Source organism: Macaca thibetana, chromosome 12 (assembly GCF_024542745.1).
Source record: "Macaca thibetana thibetana isolate TM-01 chromosome 12, ASM2454274v1, whole genome shotgun sequence".
NCBI classification, from domain to species: Eukaryota; Metazoa; Chordata; class Mammalia; order Primates; family Cercopithecidae; genus Macaca; species Macaca thibetana.
The window spans coordinates 9913091-9933311 of record NC_065589.1 but is presented as its reverse complement, the minus strand read 5'-3'; the positions used below and the strand labels follow the sequence as shown (position 1 = coordinate 9933311).

At 42.7% G+C, this 20221-nt stretch overlaps 1 protein-coding gene across 4 annotated transcripts in view; it reads left to right on the top strand.

Moving 5' to 3' along the window:
* The first annotated feature begins 1817 nt into the window (after positions 1–1817).
* GIGYF2 (GRB10 interacting GYF protein 2) overlaps positions 1818–20221 on the top strand; it is a 164053-nt gene continuing 145649 nt past the window's right edge. Inside the window, exons 1-3 of one of the 4 annotated variants that reach the window (XM_050751556.1) lie at positions 1818–1905; positions 5145–5214; positions 8032–8097. The gene's annotated coding sequence lies outside the window, so the exon portion shown is untranslated. The remainder of the gene's footprint in view (positions 1906–5144; positions 5215–8031; positions 8098–20221) is intronic. The other 3 variants (XM_050751558.1, XM_050751557.1, XM_050751559.1) reach the window with 3 other exon arrangements.

The window sequence follows — 20221 nt, the reverse complement described above, 5'->3', positions numbered from 1 at the left end:
GGAGGCGGAGGTTGCAGTGAGCAGAGATCGCGCCATTGCACTCTAGCCTGGGCAACAAGAGCGAAACTCCATCTCAAAACAAAACAAAACAAAACAAAAAAAGAAAGCGTTTCATAAAGTAGGAAGTGGTCAATCATACTGAAGACAGGGAAACACGAAGTCAAGATGAGGACTGAAAGACTCCAGTTATCAACCTGTAGGATGGGGTGTTCTTAGGGCAAGCATCAGGCAGATAGGAAAGGACAGAAGCCACCTAGGAGTGGTTGATGATTGCATGCCAGGTGTGGAACTGGAGAAAATGCATATAAACAATTCTTTGGTGCAACCTGGCTTTGAAAGGGAACAGGGTCGCAGGAGGGAGAATTGGAGTTTGTTTTGTTTTGTTTTGTTTTGAGACGAATTTTCACTCTTGTTGCCCAGGCTGGAGTGCAATGGCATGGTCTCTGCTCACCGCAATCTCCGCCTCCGGGGTTCAAACAATTCTCCTGCCTAAACCACCCGAGTAGCTGGGATTACAGGCATGCACCACCACGCCCGGCTAATTTTGTATTTTTCGTAGAGACGGGGTTTCTCCATGTTGGTCAGGTTGGTCTCAAACTCCCGACCTCAGGTGATCTGCCTGCATCGGCCTCCGAAAGTGCTGGGATTACAGGCGTGAGCCACCATGCCCGGCCGAGAATTTGAGGTTTTTGTTTTTGTTTTAGACGGAGTCTTGCTCTGTCGCCAGGCTGGAGTGCAGTGGCGTGATCTCGGCTCACTGCAACCTCTGCCTCCCCGGTTCAAGCGATTCTCCTGGGACTGCAGACGCGTGCCGCCACACCCAGCTAATTTTTTTTTTTTTTTTTTGTATTTTCAGTAGAAACGGGGTTTCACCGTGTTAGCCGGGATGGTCTGGTCTAGATCTCCTGACCTCGTGATCCACCCGCCTAGGTCTCCCAAAGTGCTGGGATTACAGGCGTGAGCCACCGCGCCCGGCCTGAGAATTGGAGTTTTTAACATTCCATTTTAAGACAGGAGACAAAAGTAATCTTTAAAACTGACAGGAAGGATCCTGTAGGAAGGAAGAAGTTGGAGACACAGGCAAGAATGGGATGCCTAAGGATAGAGTTGCTAGATTTAGCAAACACAGGACGCCCAGTTAAATTCGAATTTCAGAAAAACAACGAACAGTTTTTCAGTGTGTGCCCCAAATATTGCTGGGTGTCTTATATTTTATCTGTCCATTCCAAAACAGTTCATCTCTAGGTAAAAGGGCTATAGCCTCAGATGTCCTAGGAAGGAATCAGAGCGCTCAAGTCCTTCCCAGCTGTCCCAGTACAACACTCTGGAATGAATTCCCAGTTCTACCAGAACTGTTAACAAGTAGAGAAGCTGGTTTGAATTTCAGCTTTTGCGGCTTTCCCATTCGCTCTAGGATGGCAACTGGGCAGGAAAATGCCGGACTAAAAGCTGTGGAAAAGTTCTAATTTGAAAAACCAGTCCGTAGGTGATGCAGAGGCTTTTGAACTGCAAAAGGGCTCTGGGCATACAGGACAGTGAGTCACAGGGTGCCTGGTCCGGGCCCAACTCTGGGCACCAAGTCCACTCAACTCAAGGGCAGGTACCCAAATGCTGCCAAGGGGTCAACAGGCGCCTGCGCATTGCCGCGACCCCGCCCTCTTCCAACCTTTCATCCGGGTCTCGGGCAGGGGCGTGTCTGGGCAGAGGGGCGGGTGGCGGTGGAAAGGAAGGATGTCGTGGGAGACTGGAGAGTGGGGAGGGAAGCGGGAAGGGGCGGGGGCGGAGCAGGGGGCGTGGCGGAGCGAGCGCGCGGTCACGTGACGTACGTGGCGACGTGTCGGCCATCTTGTGTTGTTGAGGCTGAGGACTGACTTGGGTTCTGAGACTCTCTGTCCCGGACCGCAGGTAACGAGCCATTCCGTGTCGCTACCCTGCTCGGCTCTGCTCCGCGCCCTGGCCCCGCCGCCTCGTCCCGGGCCGTCTGTGCCTCCGCTCCGCGCTCGTGTCCCTGCCTCTCCTGCTTGAGCCGGCCCGGCCGCATGGACACCCACAGGCCGCTCCGGCCGGCTTGGGCCGTCAGGCGACGGGACAGGTCAGGTGCAGGGCCGGAGAGAGCCTCCTCTCGGGCGAGGGGCGCTGAGGGCGCTGAGGGCCCTGGCGCGTCACGGCCGCAGGGATCCGAGGACCCCCTTGGCCAGGGCCTCTTGGCATTGCGAGGGGAGCCGAACAAGGCAGGAGGGTGGTGGGGTGGGCAGTGTCAGGCCGGCTTGTTCGGAGCCGGAGGGCTCGCCTTCCTCTGCCTGCTTTTCCGGGCCAGCCACTCGCCCAGCCTCGGGGTGCCCCGCTAACAGCTGCTGCGGCCAGACAGCTGCTTCTGCCGGCTCTCCTGTCCACACCTAGCCCCTGGGAGGTGCGCTCCTGCTTTCCCCACGGAGCATCTGGACGAAGGAGACTCCTTCCGTGGCGAGAGTACTGGGTCTGGACCAGGCCTGAGGCGAGGTGGAGCCACCATGATCGGAACCTTGGGACCGAGGCTGGGAAAGTAGAGCCCACGGCAGCCTTGGGGACCCGAATGTTCACATCAGGTTGAAATGGGCATTAACCTTAAGTGTCAGCAGTTTCCAAAAGCACTCTGAATACTTGTTTTGTGACTGAAACATAAATCAAGCGAACAGGGAATGGGGGCCTGAAAGAAGCGGAGTGTATGATCGTATTCGAGAAGCAATAACGTTGTTTTGCAGTTAGTTATCTAGTACCGTGTTTTTTATTTTGTTGTTTTCATTTTCCTGCAAGTCAAAGCACTTAAACACACGTAGTCTCTCTGTAAGAAAGGTAAGTATTCCAGTTTAACTTGCAAGAAATTGAGTATGGGGCCAGAACCTGTGAACATCTTCCTATCTAGTGCTGTATACCTTGAATTAAGGCAGTTTTTATTCCCAGTGTTGTGTCTGGGGAAGGTATTCTTTCCTTATATAGTATTTCCTTTTTAGAATCAAATGACTTCCTAGATTAGAAAAAAATTTTTGTCATTCTGTACTTTAATTTTGATCCTTCTAATATTTGTAGCTTTGGCCTTACAAATTTTGTCCATTTTGCCTAGAACACAAATACTTTCTCTTATTCATTGATGATTTTACGTGTTTTACTAGTTAGTATAGCAGTTTCTGGTGTGCTCAAACTGGAATATGTACTTTGCTTTTACATCAGATGTTGACATCAGAAGAGGACACTAGAAAAGTATTTAAAAGTGGCACGTAACTGGAAAAATGTCACATGGTGTTTCTTTCGAAATTTAACATCAATGAATACACTGGTGATGGTAGTGATTCACCAGAAAGGAGAAGGCTTCATGCCTTTTTGATACCTGACAAAGCATTTGAGAGTCTTGAGGCTGGAGAGGGAGAAGGGACTATGTGCTTCCATTCATTTGTTTATTCATTCATACATGCGTTTATTTGACAGATACCCTATTGAGTACTTACTACACCGTTATGTGCTGGGAGCAAAACAGACCAAACAATTCCTGTCTGTATGGAATTCATTTCTAGACAGATAGGTAAAATACATGATGTAGTGGTAAAATACATGATGTAGTGGTAAGCGATGTGAAGGAAAAAAATGAGTCAGGGAGATAGAATAATAGGGATTTGGGGAGGGGTTAATTTTAAGTGTCCCGAGAAGGCCTCATGGAGAAGCTAACACTGGAGGAAAAACCCAACAGAGGTGAAGGTGCTGTTTCTTTAGCTTTACTGGGGTAAAAGTGCTCTAGGCTAGGGAGCAGCAAGAGCGAAGACCCAGAGACAAAAACTTAGTTGGGAGCGACTCAGGAGTAGACTGGGAAAAGCATGGAGGCTAGCCTAGGCCGAGAGGCAAGGGTGAGAGGGAGACTGGTGGGAGATGTGTGTACTTACCTCTTTGGTACTAAGATGAGATGGATTATTTGCTCTCCTGAATTCTTTTTTTCTTACCTCTTGTGATTCTTGGAAAGGGATATCAGATTCTGGAGATTTGGGCCAGCAGTCAGCCTATGCAACCCCCTTCCCCTACGTAATTCCCCTCCCCATCCCCTAATTTGGAAAAATTTAGGATGCTTAAATATTTCAGGAAATTATAATGAATTATCTTTCTCAAAAGTAAACGTTTTAAAATGAGATTGGTGATAAACTGCTTGAAAGTGCTTTTCAAAAGCACTTGCTTTACAAGAAGGGGTGTCTTTGGAAATTTCAGGATATTTGCAAATGTAGGGAAATGAGAAATATTCCGTTGACATTTAGACATATGATTAAGGAACATAACCAGGAAGAAAGGTGGAAACAGTGTATTAACTCAAATTATCCTTAATCTGGTTAGTAAAGAATTCCCTTAATAATGTGCTATCCAGCCCAGAGACTCTTCCTCTAATTTGTGTGCATATCCTTTACATTTTACACGTGTAGAACTTTGTGTGCTGAGTTTTTTATTCCTCCACTCTTACCTTTCAGACTAGTTCTCTAATCTGATACTTAATAGACATTTTTTTTTTGCAAAAAACATTTTCTGATTTCCTTCCAGCTTGTCTCTATATTCTTTTTACTGAGCTTTCATAAATGTCCTCGTCATTTTAGTTCAGCTGAGAAATTTTAATATTTTGGGTTTGAAATGCTTTTGCTGGTGAGATGCACATGTGAAAAACACTTTGGAGTAGGTTTACCTCAAAATCATGAGAAGATGGGAATTACAAGGTCAGTGTGTGAATGCAACTCCTTGTCTAAAAGGGAGGCATAGTGATGGTAGTGATGAGGTAGTGTTTTAACTAATTGCCTTTCTCCCTCTTGTTTTTCTGTTGTGTTTTTGAAATGACATTTCCAAATTATAATGTCTTTGATGTCGTATCAGCTCATTTGTTTTCATGACTCTGCATTTTAGTACTCCATATGTCTATTCTCTTTTTGTTGACCTTCACGTTGGAAGATGAAACTGTTGATAGTGATTGCTATCTGGGAGAACCTTTTTGGTTAAAAAGATTACTACTGTTGCTTTTATGATTGCCCTTCTATGGAATCTTTGACTTGTGCCATTTTCAAATTCTGACTTTGTTTGCAATTCTCCATTAGCCTCTGCTGATTAAATTTTCCATACTTTCTGTTTTATTCTATTTCTTATAGATTATAGTGGGACCAGTCTCATTAGGTTGAATCTACAGCCTATGTTGGTGTTAACCCAGGTCTCTTAGAGGCAAGTCAAATGTCCATTTTCCTTCAGTTTAAATTACCATGACATATTGTTTGGTCATTGTTGTAAAAGTCTGAACTCAAGCTTTTTTTCACTGCTTGACTCCCACTAGGGTTTTATGGTGATAAAGTCCTATGGTTTTTGCATGGGAGAGTATTTAAGAATAAAAGGAAAAATATATAAAGTGAAAAAGAAATAAATAGAAGTTTAAAATAAGGTTAAAAAGTTCTAGAGTTTCCATTGGTTTTTAATGCTTTGAAAAATTACATCTCTTTAAAACTAGAGATTTTTATTTCATGTATAAACTTGCTAATAGGTAGCATTGCAGTGTTTCTTGACCAAATATTGTTTTTACATTTTATTCATGCTCTCAGATGAATGAGAAATATACTAAATTAATTATGTAGGAATGTAAAGTGATACGTTTATTGAATTGCCTATAGTTTTGTGTGAGGTTGAAAGAGGAGAGAGGTTTGAAAAACAAAGGATGTTCTCTTAATTGGCCAAACTTCATTTTATAAAAATATTTCAAAGTATTACATACTTCCCTACTTTAAGTAAATGAGGAACACAATTTTCTATTTTCTTATTAACTATGGGGTTTCGTTACTTTAATTATTATTATTTGAGATGGAATCTCACTTTGTTGCCCAGGCTGCAGTGCAGCGGCCTAATCTCGGCTCACTATAGCCTATGATAGAGCAAGACCCTGTCTCTTAGAGGGTTGAGGTTGCAGTGAGCCGTGATTGCACCGCTGCCCTCCAGCCTAGGTGATGGAGCAAGACCCTCCAAATAAGACAGTCTTGCTCTGTCACCTAGGCTGGAGCGTAGCGGTGCAATCACTGCCCACTGTAACCTCAACCTCCCAGGCTCAAGCCTTTCTCCTACCTCAACTTCCTAAGTGGCTGGGATTACAGTTCCATGCCACCACATCTGGCCAATATTTTTTGTAGAGATGGGGTCTCACTGTGTTGCCTAGGTTGGTCTTAAACTTCTGGTCTAAAGTAATACTCCTGCTTCAGTCTCCGAAAGTGTTGAGATTATAGGCATGGGCCACTGTGCCCCACCAAGAATGCAATTTGAAAAAGTCACATCCACCTCTGATTTAATTTTGCAAAAAAAGTAGCCATGTTATAATTTCCAAAGGTCATATAACTTTACCCACTGAACTGTGTAATTTTTTAAGGGCAGGAGGAAAGGGAAGGAGAAGTGAATAATAAATAAACTCTTCTATGGCTGGGTGCAGTAGTTCACACCTATAATCCCAGCACTTTGGGAGGCTGAGGTAGGAAGATCACTTGAGCCCAGGAGTTTGAGACCTGCCAGGGCAACATAGAGAGACCCCCATCTCTAAAAAAAGATTTTTAAAAAATTAGCTGAGTATGGTGGTGCACGCTTACAGTCCCAGCTACTCAGGAGGCTGAGGCTGGAGGATTGCTTGAGCCCAGGAGGTCAAGGCTACAGTGAGCTCTGATTGTACCACTACACTCCAGCTGAGGGAACAAAGCAAGACCCCATTTTGAAAATAATTGGCTAGGTGCAGTGGCTCATGCCTATAATCCCAGCACTCTGGGAGATCAAGGTGGGCGGATCACTCAATGTCAGGAGTTCGAGACCAGCCTGGCCAACATGGCGAAACCCTGTGTCTACTAAAAATACAAAAATTAGCCAGGCATGGTGGTGCACACTTGTAATCCTAGCTACTCGGGAGGCTGAAGCAGGAGACTCGCTTGAACCTGGGAGGTGGAAGTTGCAGTGAGCTGAGATTGTGCCACTGCACTCCATCCTGGGCAACAGAGCGAGAGTCTGTCTCAAAAAAAAAAAAGAAAGAAAAAATCTCTGTCTGTCTGTCTCTCTACCTAGTTGCTTTCCTGTAGTTAATGGAATTGTCAACTTTAATTGTTAATTATTGTTCTTTGACTTTGTATAGCAATAAGGTATCATTTGATTTTAGCTGAGAAACTACTTGAAGATACTATACTTAAGTTCACTCCTTGTCACTTGGAATATCACCAACTTGTGAATTTTTAAGATACTGCCCCAACAGAGCATTAAAGGCAGGTTGTGATTTTGCAACTGAAAGCACACTTGGAGCTTTGCTCCCTGGACATTTTGGCAATAATCATATTTCTGAGGGTTCAGTGATTATTTGTGTAGGATGCATATTGCTGTGATGCGGCTTTTGTTTTTCTGTTAGATATATATTTTTTGAGATAGGGTCTCACTCTGTCACCCAGGCTGAATGGAGTGGTGCAGTTGCAGCTCACTGCAGCTTTGACCTCCCTGGGCTCACGTGATCCTCCTACCTCAGCCTCTCGAGTAGCTGGGACTACAGGCATGCGCCCCATGCCTAGCTAATTTTTGTAGAGATGGGGTTTTGCCATGTTGCCCAGGCTGGTCTTGAACTCCTGGGCTCAATCGATCACCTGCCTTGTCCTCCCAAAGTGTTAGGATTACAGGCATGACCCACTGTGCCTGGCAGTAGGTTTTAAAAGTTAATACCAAGTCCCTATAATGGAGTTTTGAATGAAAACCCCAAATAATCACTTCCCTGAAACCCCATGGTGGTCTTCATTTGTCAGCTTCGTAAGAATCACTTGGGACTTTTGTTAAGAAATACATAGTTTTCATTTCCATTGTAGAACTACTGAGACTTTTAGATGTTAGGGAATCTAGTTTATAAATACACCAGCTGAGCTAATCTTTTAACCAGGTTTGGAAGCCATTTTCTGCAGAATATATTCATGATGAAAAATTGTGCTTTTAAAGTTTCCTAAGAGGTTGCTGGGTGATTTATATTAATATTTTTATTATTTACAGTGTTAAAAGGATCTGAACAAAGTCTGCTCAAATCTCCTGCTGCGAACCAGCAGAATTTTTGAACAGGTAAGTGTGGAAGGGAAGCACAAAGCCTGAGGGCTTTTGCAAATAGGTAATTTCTGCTTTTAGGTTTTAGTTATTTTTGCCCTATTATTTCTCCTGAGGTTTTGGGTAGTGAGTAGAAACCTCTTCCCTGGTGCCTGTCAGATCCTTTATGAACAGTAAGAGTAACGTACCCTTTCTGCATTGATCCTGGTGTGAATTTATGTCTTAAACTGTCATAATAATTTTTTGTTGGCAAGAAACAAGGAGGAATGCTTTGGAGGCAGGGGTACTCTAAAGAACCAAAGAGCAGTTGACTTCATGAGGGATGTGAACCAGAAACTGGGAAGCTTTCAGGAGCCATAGTACTTGTAGATAGCACTTTTCTACCAGCTGGCCAGTGTCCTCTCTTGTCTCTTTTTGTCCTGCTTTAGTTGTGTTTGTGCATTCTGACCTTTCCCCCTTTAACAAACACAAACTCATGGTAGCAAGTGGCCACTTAATTCTTGGAGCCACATATGAACTTAGGCTCTAGTGCCAGTAGCCAACGGATTGCTAACACAGTGTTCATGTTTCAGATTCTTGGGAGGGGAGATTTGACTGGTTGAACTTGGCTCAGTTCTCCATCATCGATGAGACCAGTTATGGACGTAGGGTTGGAGTCTAGAAGTGCACACACAGTTAGCTGAAAGGTCCCACTCCTCATGGCGGGGGCAGGTCTCAGAGAAGGTAGAATGGTGACTGTTCTAGGTAGACTCCCAGAGAAGCTTTAGACATTTTTCCTTTTCTAGCATTCTAGAAAAATGTCCTGTGTATAGCTCTGTAGTTTCGATTTCTCTGTTCTAAAGAGTTAACGTATATGCCTATCTATCTTTTGGTGAATGAGGCCAGTAGGTCTCACCAGGCATACTTGTTGAAATTTATTAGTGCTGTTTTTGTTTGTTTGTTTGTTTGTTTGTTTGTTTTTTAGACAGTCTTGCTCTGTTGCCTGGGCTGGAGTGCAGTGGCACATTGTCAGCTCACTGTAGCTTCTGCCTCCCAGGTTCAAGTGATTCTCATGCCTCAGCCTCCTGAGTAGCTGAGATTACAGGTATTCGCCACCACATCCAGCTAATTTTTAGTAGAAATGGGGTTTTGCCATGTTGGCCAGGCTGGTCTTGAACTTCTGGGCTCAAGTGATCCACCCGCCTCGGCCTCCCAAAATGTTGGAATTACAGGTGTGAGCCACCACACATGGACTTCTTAGTGCAGTTTTTTAACAAAAATTCTTGATTTTGGAGGTTCAGAGGAGTGGCTGGGTAAAGGTTTAGCAAGCAGACATAAGCAAAGGAGAAGCTTTATGTGGACAAATTCGTTGGTTATTTCCATTGTTTGTTTTTTATAATTTTTAACTTCTCGATACTTTTTATAGTATTAAGCTACACTTGAGTATTAGGAAGCCATATAGAATTCGAAAGGTCCAACTTTATAGACTCTATTCACATTATTAGAGTAGTAATGGGGACCGTTACATTTGGGAAAGGATCAGTGAGACAGTGTAAACTTTTGAAATAATACATTTTTGTATTCCAGAATTATTAAATAATACTGAAGCAAACTTTTTTAATGGAACATTTTGAAGTCCTGTGTATTTTTTTATTTTTGTATTTTTTTTTTTGAGACAGTGTTTCACTCTTGTTGCTGAGGCTGGAGCACAATGGCGCCATCTCAGGTCACCACACCGTCCGCTTCCCCGGCTCAAGCAGTTCTCCTGCCTCAGCCTCCCAAGTAGCTGGGATTACAGGCATGCGCCACCACACCACGCTAATTTTGTATTTTTGCTGGAGACAGGGTTTCTCCATTTGGTGAGGCAGGTCTCAAACTCCCGACCTCAGCTTATCCGCCCGCCTCGGCCTCCCAAAGTACTGGGATTATAGGCGTGAGCCACCGTGCCTGGCCTTAATTTTTGTTTTTTGAGATGGAGTTTCACTCTTGTTGCCCAGGTTGGAGTGCAGTGGCACAATCTTGGCTCACTGCAACCTCCGCTTCCTGAGTTTAAGTGATTCTCCTGCCTCAGACTCCCAAGTAGCTGGGATTACAGGTGTGTGCCACCACACCCAGCTACTTTTTAATATTTTTAGTAGAGGCAGGGTTTCACCATGTTGGCCAGGCTGGTCTCGAACTCCTGACCTCAGGTGATGCACCCACCTCGACTTCCCAAAGTGCTGGGATTACAGGCGTGAGCCACTGTACCCAGCCCCTATTTATTATTGTTTGTAGCTCGTATATACTTGGTGACACCTAATTGCTTAGCTAATATTTTATTACTTACATTTTACTGTATTATTATGTCTAGATTTTTGATGCAAAGGCTAGGAACTAATAAAAGTGATTTATTATAGAGTGATATGTCTAATGACAGCCCACAGATGTGACCTCTGATTCCTTTTTTTTAACCGCGGTTGTTTTTAGCAGATGGTAGCTGAATTCATTTTTAAGGTAGAAGAGTTCTTTCTTATATTGTACATTTTCTTAAATCTGGATGTTGACATAAGACGTATTCAGAGCTTTGTGAGGTTTAAAAGGATTTCTGCATAATTTGTGTAAAATTTTCACGGGCTGGGTGCGGCATGGCTTACATCTGTAATCCAGGCATGTTGGGGGGTTGAGGCTGGAGGATCACTTGAGTCCAGGAGTTTGAAACTAGTCTGGGAAACATAGGGAGATCATGTCTCTACGAAAATAAAAAAGTTTGGCTGGGCATGGTGGCTCACGCCTGTAATCTCATCCCTTTGGGAGGCTGAGGCAGGCGGATCGCTTGAGGTCAGGATTTTGGGACCAGCCTAACCAACATGGTGAAACCCTGTCTCTACTGAAAATACAAAAATTAGCCGAGTGTGTTGGCACGCGCCTGTAGTCCCAGCTACTTGGGAGGCTGAGACAGAAGATTATCTTTTGAACCTGAGAGTGGAGGCTGCAGTGAGCCGAGATTGAGTCACTGCACTCCAGCCTGAGTGATAGAGCAAGACTCTGTCTCAAAATAAATAAATAAAAATAAATAATTAGCTCCGTGTGGTGTAGTGCATGCCTTGGTCCCAGTTCCTTGGGAGGCTGAGGCTGGGAGATCCCTTGGCCTGGGAATTTGAGGCTGTACAGCGCTGCGATTGCACCACTGCATTCCTACCTGGGTAACAGAGCAAGACCTTGTCTCAAAAAAAAAAAAAAATTTTTTTTCACAGGATCTAGGGAATCCCTCTGTGGAAAACATTGGCTTATGGTAAGATTATCAAATGATGTGGCAATGTTGATGGCATTGTATTTTTTCCTAAAATATTTCATTTTTGCTGATTTTATTCTTTTCACCAAAAGGAGGAAGAAAGAAGGAGAAATGTTTATATTGTTCAGAAACAGTAGGAAGAATGATAATATTAGCAATATGTTTTCTTCTGTGGTGATATTGTGGCTAGTATCTTCTTTGGGAACAAAGCGCCTTTTATTCAAGTTCTGGGCATGGAGGAAGTCTTGGGAGCTCTGGTCTCTTCAGTATTGGTCCTTGGGTTATACAGATTGACGAGGAATTGGCAGAAGTTTTTGAGGTTTAAAATTCCTCCTGTACAACAAGAATTTGGTTGTACAGACTGACAAGGAATTGTCTTGGTACTTTCTATTTGATAAATCATGGCTTAGGTCTCCAGGAGTAGCCATAACCAGGGGCTTTCATGATCAGTTTCTTGGGAATTGATGTGTGGTGCTCCCCAAACCATGACCAGATGTTTTTGGTTAACTGGATTAGCAGCCGTCCTGCAAGATCAGTGAATCAGAGAGCCCTACTTTAGTTCTGGAATCTGACCCTCTTCTTAGCTTTTTATATTACTTCTACCATTGGGATTTTTTTTTTTTTTTTGAGGTGGGGTTTCGCTGTTTTGCCCAGGCTGGAGTGAAGTGGAGCCATCTTGGCTCACTGCAGCCTCCATCCCCTGGGTTCAAGTGATTTTCCTGCCTCAGCCTCACTAGCAACTGGGATTACAGGCACGTGCCACCATGCCTGACTCATTTTTGTATTTTTAGTAGAGACGAGGTTTCATCATGTTGGCCAGGCTGGTCCCGGACTCTTGACTTCAGGTGATCCACCTGTCTTGGCCTCCCAAAGTGCTAGGATTACAGGCATGCGCCACCGCTCCCAGCCTTTTTGTATATTTTTTTAATTAAAAAAAACTTTTTTTGAGACAAGGCCTTGCTCTATCCCTCAGGCTGCAGTGCAGTGTTGCAGTCGCAGCTCACTGCAGCCTTGACCTTCTTGCACTCAGGTGATCCTCCCACCTCATCCTCCTGAATATAGGAGTACAGGCTTACGCCACTGCACATGGCAAAGTTTTCTATTTTTTATAGAAACTGGTTTTTGCCACATTGCCTAGGCTGGTCTTGAACTCCTGGACTCAAGCTATCCTCCCGCCTTGGTCTCCCAAAGTGCTAGGATTACAGGCGTGAGCCTCCATGTCCATTGTTTGTACCTTTATTAATGAAGTTTCCCATAATGTATTTTATAAGAACATACACTCTTCCTTAATTGAGGGCAACTATATTGTTTAATTGTGTGGTGCAAGGGGGTGGGAGTTTGGGGACAGTGAACAGAATGGAGATTGAGAAAAGGAAAGAAAAGTGACTTTGTACAAAATGAATTCTTCTGAAAATTGCAAGGAACTGGGAAAAAAAGCAATATTGAGTACCGTATCAGTATGTAGTGAAAAGCTTGAGGGCTTTTGAGCAGGGAGATGTGGGTTTGATCTTTTGTCGCTTGGCCAGGTGCAGTGGCTCACGCCTGTAATTCCAGCACTTTGCGAGGCTGAGGCAGGTGAATTGCTTGAGTCCAGGAGTTCAAGACCGGCCTGGGCAACATGGCGAAACCTCATATCTTTAACAACAACAACAAAAAAGTAGCTGGGCATGGTGGCATGGGCCTGTAGTCCTAACTACAGCCTCACTGCAGCCTCAGCCTCCCAGGCTCAAGTGATCCTCCCATTGCACTCCATCCTGGGTGACAGAATAAGACCCTGTCTCAAAAGAAAAAAAAAAAAAGAAACCAAAAAAAATTTTCTGGCCAGGCATGGTGGCTCACGTCTGTAATCCCAGCACTGTGGGAAGCCCAGGCAGGTGAATCACCTGAGGTCAAGAGTCGGGACCAGCCTGGCCAACATGGAGAATCCCCATCTCTACCAAAAATACTAAAATTAGCTGGGTGTTTGTGGTAGGCACCTGTAATCCCAGCTACGCAGGAGGCTGTGGCACCAGAATCTCTTGAACCTGGGAGGTGGAGGTTGCAGTGAGCTGAGGTTGCACCACTGCACTCCAGTCTGGGTGACAGAGTGAGACTCCATCTCAAAAAAAGAAAAAAAAATTCCGTTACTTACTACATGTAACTTTAAACAGGTTAACCTTTTGGAGCCTAACTATCCTTATCTGTAAAGTATGTCCTATGGTTATGGTATCAATGAAAAATCTAAGTATAATACCTGGCATGCACTAAGTAGGCCCTCAGTGAGTGGTGGCTTTATGTTGCTGTTACTATGTAAATAGGTAAATTTTGATTACAAAATTTCATCTTTTAAATTGATTTTTTAGATACAGGGTCTTGCTCTGTCATGCAGGCAGTTTGCTGCAGCCTGGAACTCCTGAGCTAAAGTGATTCTCTGACTTCAGCCTCCTAAGTAGCTGGAGCTATACACGCGGTCCACCACACCAAACTAACTTTTATTTCATTTTACTTTTTAAAAATTTTTTGTAGAGGCCGGGCACGGTGGCTCTCACCTGTAATCCCAGCACTTTAGGAGGCTGAGGCAGGCAGATCATGAGGTCAAGAGTTCGAGACCAGCCTGGCCAACATGGTGAAACCCCGTCTCTACTAAAAGTAGAAAAATTAGCCGGGTGTTGTGGTGCGGGCCTATAATCCCAGCTACTTGGGAGGGTGAGTCAGGAGAATCCCTTGAACCCGGGAGGTAGAGGTTGCAGTGAGCTGAGATTGCACCACTGCACTCCAGCCTGGGCAACAGAACAAGACTCTGTGTTGCAGCGGGAAAAAAAAAATTGTAGAGATGAAGCCTTAAGCCTGGTCTTGAGCTCCTGGGCTCAAGTGATCCTCCTGCCTTGGCTTCCCAAAGTTCTGGGATTAGAGACCTGAGCCACTGTGCCTGGGTTACAGCTTATTTTTTAAAAGTTATTTATTTATTTATTTAAGACGGAGTCTCGCTCTGTTGCCCAGGCTGGAGTGCAGTGGTGTGATCTCGGCTCACTGCAAGCTCCTCCTCCCGGGTTCACACCGTTCACCTGCCTCAGCCTCCCAAGTAGCTGGGACTACAGGCGCCCGCCACCACGCCCGGCTAATTTTTGTATCTTTAGTAGAGATGGGGCTTCACCATGTTAGCCAGGATGGTCTTGATCTCCTGACCTCTTGATCGCCCGTCCTGGCCTCCCAAAGTGCTGGGATTACAGGTGTGAGCCACCACGCCTGGCCTAAAAAGTTGTTTTAAGAGGGGGTCTCGCTGTGTTACCTAGGCTGGTTTAGAACTCTTAACCTCAAGCAATCCTCCCACCTTGGCCTCCCAAAGTGCTTGAGGTTACAGGTATCAGCTACCATACCCAGCCATCTTTGTGAGTTTCGAATAGACATGTCAGTGAGTTCTCTTTGTGGGTCTTTTGTCTTTAAAAAAATATTTAAACCCAGCAAATATTTGAATGATTGCCTTGTGCCAGGTGCTGGACTAGCCCTGGTGGTTGAGCAAAACACATGCTGTTCTGTCTTCACAGGCCTTACAGCCCAGTGAGAGAGGCAGCCAAACAATCATTTAAGTAAAATCCAAAATGTGAAAAGTCTTTTTGTCCTTGGAAAGGGTACAGTTTGAAAACACTAGATACTTTCTGAATAAGTGTCACGTTTTGGATCTTGGTGTTCTTTTTTTTTGGAGATGGAGTTTCGCTCTTGTTTCCCAGGCTGGAGTGCAGTGGTGCGATTCTCGGCTCACTGCAACCTCCATCTCCTGGGTTCAAGCAATTCTCCTGCCTCAGCCTTCCAGGTAGGTGGAATTACAGGACCATTACATGTCCGGGTAACTTTTTGTATTTTTAGTAGAGACAGGGTTTCACCATGTTGGCCAGGCTGGTCTCGAACTCCTGACCTAGGTGATCCACCCACCTCGGCCTCCCAAAGTGTTGGGACTATAGACATGAGCCACCACACCTGGCCAGATCTTGGTGTTCTTATTGTCAGTGATATTGTATGTCCTTTGATATGCTCTATAGGGTATTTATGTATGTTTTAAGTTTATTTATGTGTTTTTAAATTTTTGTTGTTGTTGTTTGTTTTTAAAGAGAGTGTCTTGGTCAGTCACACAGACTGGAGTGTGATGGCACAGTCTTGGCTCCCTGAAACCTCTGCCTCCTGGGCTCAAGCTATCCTCCCACCTGCACCTCCTGAGTAGCTGGGACTCCAGGCGTATGCCACCATGCCTGGCTAATTTTTTTTTTTTTTGGTATTTTTTTGTAGAGATAGGGTTTCACCATGTTGCCCAGGCTTTATTTTTGGTTTTCATTTTTTCTTCTTTCTCTGAGATAGATGTTAATCAACTTTTTGATCTTAGGACCTCTTTACCCTCTTAAAAGTTATTGAGGGCCCCAAGGAGCTTTTGGTTTTTTAGTTATATCTGTTTATCATATCAAGAAATTTAAAAAGTATTAGTTCATTTAAAAATAACAAACTCATTACATGCTAACATAAATATATTTTTAGTATGACATACCTATTTTCTACACCATTTCTAAAAATTTGTTGATAGGATTGGCATTGTTTTACCTTTTTACAGATTTCTTTTATGTCTTGCTTTATGGAAGGCAACTGGGTTATATTTGCTTCTGCATTCAGTCTGTTGCTATTTATTACTTTGGTTGAAGTATATGAAGGAAAATTATCCTCACAATGATATTATATATATATAAAATATATATATAGTTGTAATAGAGAATTTTAATAGCTTTTACAGATAATTGCAGATATTCTTTGATATTACACTAAAATTTGACCAGCAGTGTTTTTTTTCTTTTTTTGTATTTTAAATTTTTATTGCTTTACTTTAACACTGGGTAACCAAGTAGTGTTTTTTTAAAAGGTTAGTTGTGATATGAAATCTGAGTTATATCAATAGTTTGTCCTCTGTAAATATAAAATCCATTTGTCTAGCTTCCATGTTGAATGGATATCTTATACAGTATCAAAAAATCACTTTCATTGAAATCAGCACTTATCAGAAAAGCCTTTAAATATTGGAAAACTTTCTGACTCATGGTGACGAATAGAAACTTTAACAAAATTCTAATTTTTGCTTGAAAGGTCAATTTTTTTTTTTTTTTTTTTTTGAGACGGAGTCTCGCTCTGTTGCCCAGGCTGGAGTGCAGTGGCCAGATCTCAGCTCACTGCAAGCTCCGCCTCCCGGGTTCACGCCATTCTCTTGCCTCAGCCTCCCGAGTAGCTGGGACTACAGGCGCCTGCCACCTCGCCCGGCTAGTTTTTTGTATTTTTTTTTTTTTTTTTTGAGACGGAGTCTCGCTCTGTCACCCAGGCTGGAGTACAGTGGCCGGATCTCAGCTCACTGCAAGCTCCGTCTCCCAGGTTTATGCCATTATCCTGCCTCAGCCTCCCGAGTAGCTGGGACTACAGGCGCCCGCCACCTCGCCCGGCTAGTTTTTTGTATTTTTTTAGTAGAGACGGGGTTTCACGGTGTTCGCCAGGATGGTCTCGATCTCCTGACCTCGTGATCCACCCGTCTCGGCCTCCCAAAGTGCTGGGATTACAGGCTTGAGCCACCGCGCCCGGCCAAGGTCAAATTTTGTAATTGGCCACAAGTACTCTGAATTGTTTTTCTTGAAGTCTCATTCGTTTTGAAAAAAAATATCTGCTACATACACAAGTCTGGACAGCCGTATTGTGTGCAGCTATTCTTTCAAGTCAAAATTATGTTCTGTGGAAAAAAGCAACTAATTGAGCTTGTAACCCAAAACAGTTGCATTAAATATCATTCTTCATGACTTTGTATGCAGTAGAAATGCATATTTCCCATTTCATCATGTAGAATATTAAAAAGATGTGTTCCTAGGGATCAAGATTAATACAATTAATATTTTTTACTCCTTCGTCATGGGCATTCGTAATAAAAGTGGCTTTTCCCCCCTCTCTCTTATGAGTACATGCCACATGGCAGTGAAGAATACAGTGACTGCTGGTACAGTTTGTTGCAATTAACTTCAGTCATGCTGTAGTGCCAGCAGTTTTCCCCATCACTATACAGTCTGTGCAAGTGTCAACACATTGAAAAATGCAAATAATATTTTAGTTTTTGCAATAGAAAATTCTCAAACTAGCAAATGAGATCACAATAGTATTTTGTAATAGTATTATTAAGAAAATACATCATGGATGCCCTGAAAGAGTTTGGAGGTCCATAGATTGTACTTTGTAAACTGCTGCTTTGAGGAGTAGAACACTTTTCAGTGTTACATTTACATATGTTACATTGATTTTTTAAAAACTGATTTTAAAACATAAGTGTTTGAAATTAGAATAAACACATCACTGAAGGTTTTTAGATATTACTGAGAATTTTTAGTGCTGAGTAGATAAGAATTTGTTTATAAGTTAGGATGAGTTGTAATTTTCTGCTATGAAGAAAATGTTCTATGAATCTCCACCATCCAGTACTGTAACTACTAGCCACTTGTTTCTGTTGAGCACTTGAGATACTACTAGCTCGTGTGACTGAGGAACTGCATTTTTAAAAAGTGTAGAAAAAAACTTTTTTTTTTTTTTTTGAGAGGGAATCTTGCTCTGTTGCATAGGCTGGAGTGCAGTGGCACGACCTCTGCTCACTGTAACCACTGTCTCTCGGGTTCAAGCTATTCTCCAGCCTCAACCTCCCGAATAGCTGGGATTACAAGCACCCACCACCGTGCCCAGCTGATGTTTTGTATTTTTTATTAAGAGACAGGGTTTCACCATGTTGGCCAAGCTGGTCTTGAACTCCTGACCTCAAGTGATGAGATCGCCTTGGCCTCCCAAAGTGCTGGGATTACAGGCGTGAGCCACTGGGCCCGGCCTTAACTTTTAAATTGTAACTTTTTTTTTAAATAATAGGCTTTAGTTTTTAGAACAGTTGTAGATTTACAGAAAATTGAGAAGATAGTGCAGAATTCCAGTTATTAACATCTTACATTACTAGGGTACATTGTTATAATTAATAAACCAATATTGATACATTGTCATTAATTAAAGTCCCTCATTTATTTACATTTCCTTAATTGTACCTAGTGTCTTTCTCTGTTTCAGAATTCCATCCAGGATACCACGTTATACCTAGTCATGCATTCTTAGGCTTCTCTTAGCTATGACAGTTTCTCTGACTTTCCTTGTTTTTGATGACCTTGACAAGTTTGAAGAGTACTTGTTATTTTGTAGAATGACTCTCTTTTAGAATTTGATGTTTTTCATGATTAGACTGTGATTATGGATTTTTAGAGAAAGATTACAAAGTGCCATTTTCATCATATTGAGAGTATATATGTCATCATGTTTTATCATCCTTGATGATGTTGACCTTCATACGTTGTTAGGTTTGTCCACTGTAAAGTTATTCCCTCTGGTGCCTTTGAAGAACTGATTTTTTTTTTCTTTTTTTTTTGAGACGGAGTCTCTGTCTGTCACCCAGGCTGGAGTGCAGTGGTGCGATCTTGGCTCCCTGCAAGTTCCGCCTCCCGGGTTCACGCCATTATGCTGCCTCAACCTCCTGAGTAGCTGGGACTACAGGCACCCGCCACCATGCCCGGCTAATTTTTTCTGTATTTTTTAGTAGAGATGGGGTTTCACCATGTTAACCAGAATGGTCTCAATCTCCTGACCTCGTGATCCACCCGTCTCGGTCTCCCAAAGTGTTGGGATTACAGGCGTGAGCCACCGCACTGGGCCGAGGAACTGATTTTAAAATTTTAGTTAATCTTAATTTAACTTTACATAGCCATATGTGGCTAATGGGTGCTGTGTCAACAGTACAATTGTAGATAATGTTCTTCAGTTTTAAATTTTAGCTAAAACTTTAACATCTGTTTTAATACCTTTAAAGAAGGCAATTTAACATAAAAGAAATATTAAAGCTTAGTCTTGGAATACATTGTTTTTTGGGGGGTGCAGTCTGTTTACTTTTAGTAAGTTTAGTCTTTTTTAAAAAAAGTTTTCTGAGGTAAAATTTACAATAAAATACCTTCATTTTAAGTATGCTCATTAAGTGTACATTTTGATGAGTTTTCAAAAATGCACACACTGATGTAACTATTACTGGAATCAAGATATGTAACATTTTCATTATCCCCAGAAGTTTCCCCCAGCTGTTTTGTAGTCATTTTTCCTCCTCTACCACTATTTTCTGTGACTTACTGATTAATAATTGCATCTTCTAGAATTTTATGTAAATGGGAATCATTTTTAGGTCTGGCATTTTTTTCCCCCTATTTTAATACTTTTATGTTCGGGGGTAAATGTGCAGATTTGTTACATAGGCAAATATGTGTCATGGGAGTTTGTTGTATAGATCAGTGCCCATTAGTTATTTTTCCCAATCCTCTCCCTCCTCCCACTCTCCACCCTCCATCGTCTGAGAGGCCTCTGTGTGTTGTTTCCCTCTGTGTGTGCATGTGTTCTTATTATTTAGCTGCTACTTTTAAGTGAGAACATGCAGTATTTGGTCTTCTGTTCCTGCATTGGTTTGCTAAGGATAATGGTCTTTAGCTCCATCCATGTTCCTGCAAAGGACATGATCTTTTTCTTTTTTATGGCTGCAGGATCTGGCATCTTTTGCTTAACATAATTATCTGTGATTCATCCATATTGCTGCATGCAAATAGTTTGTTTTTTAATGTCAAGAATATTCCAAGGTATGACTTTACAGTATTTGTTCATAATATTATTTATGAACATTTGGATTGTCCTCAGTTTTGGGCTATTAGAATAAAGCTGACCTTAATTTTATGGCATAGGTAATGATTCAGAATTGTATTGGGTTGCAGTGTTTATCACAATACTATAAATAGAAATTTAAATTCCTGTTAGGAAGGAGAAAAGGCAGCAGAGTATCTAATT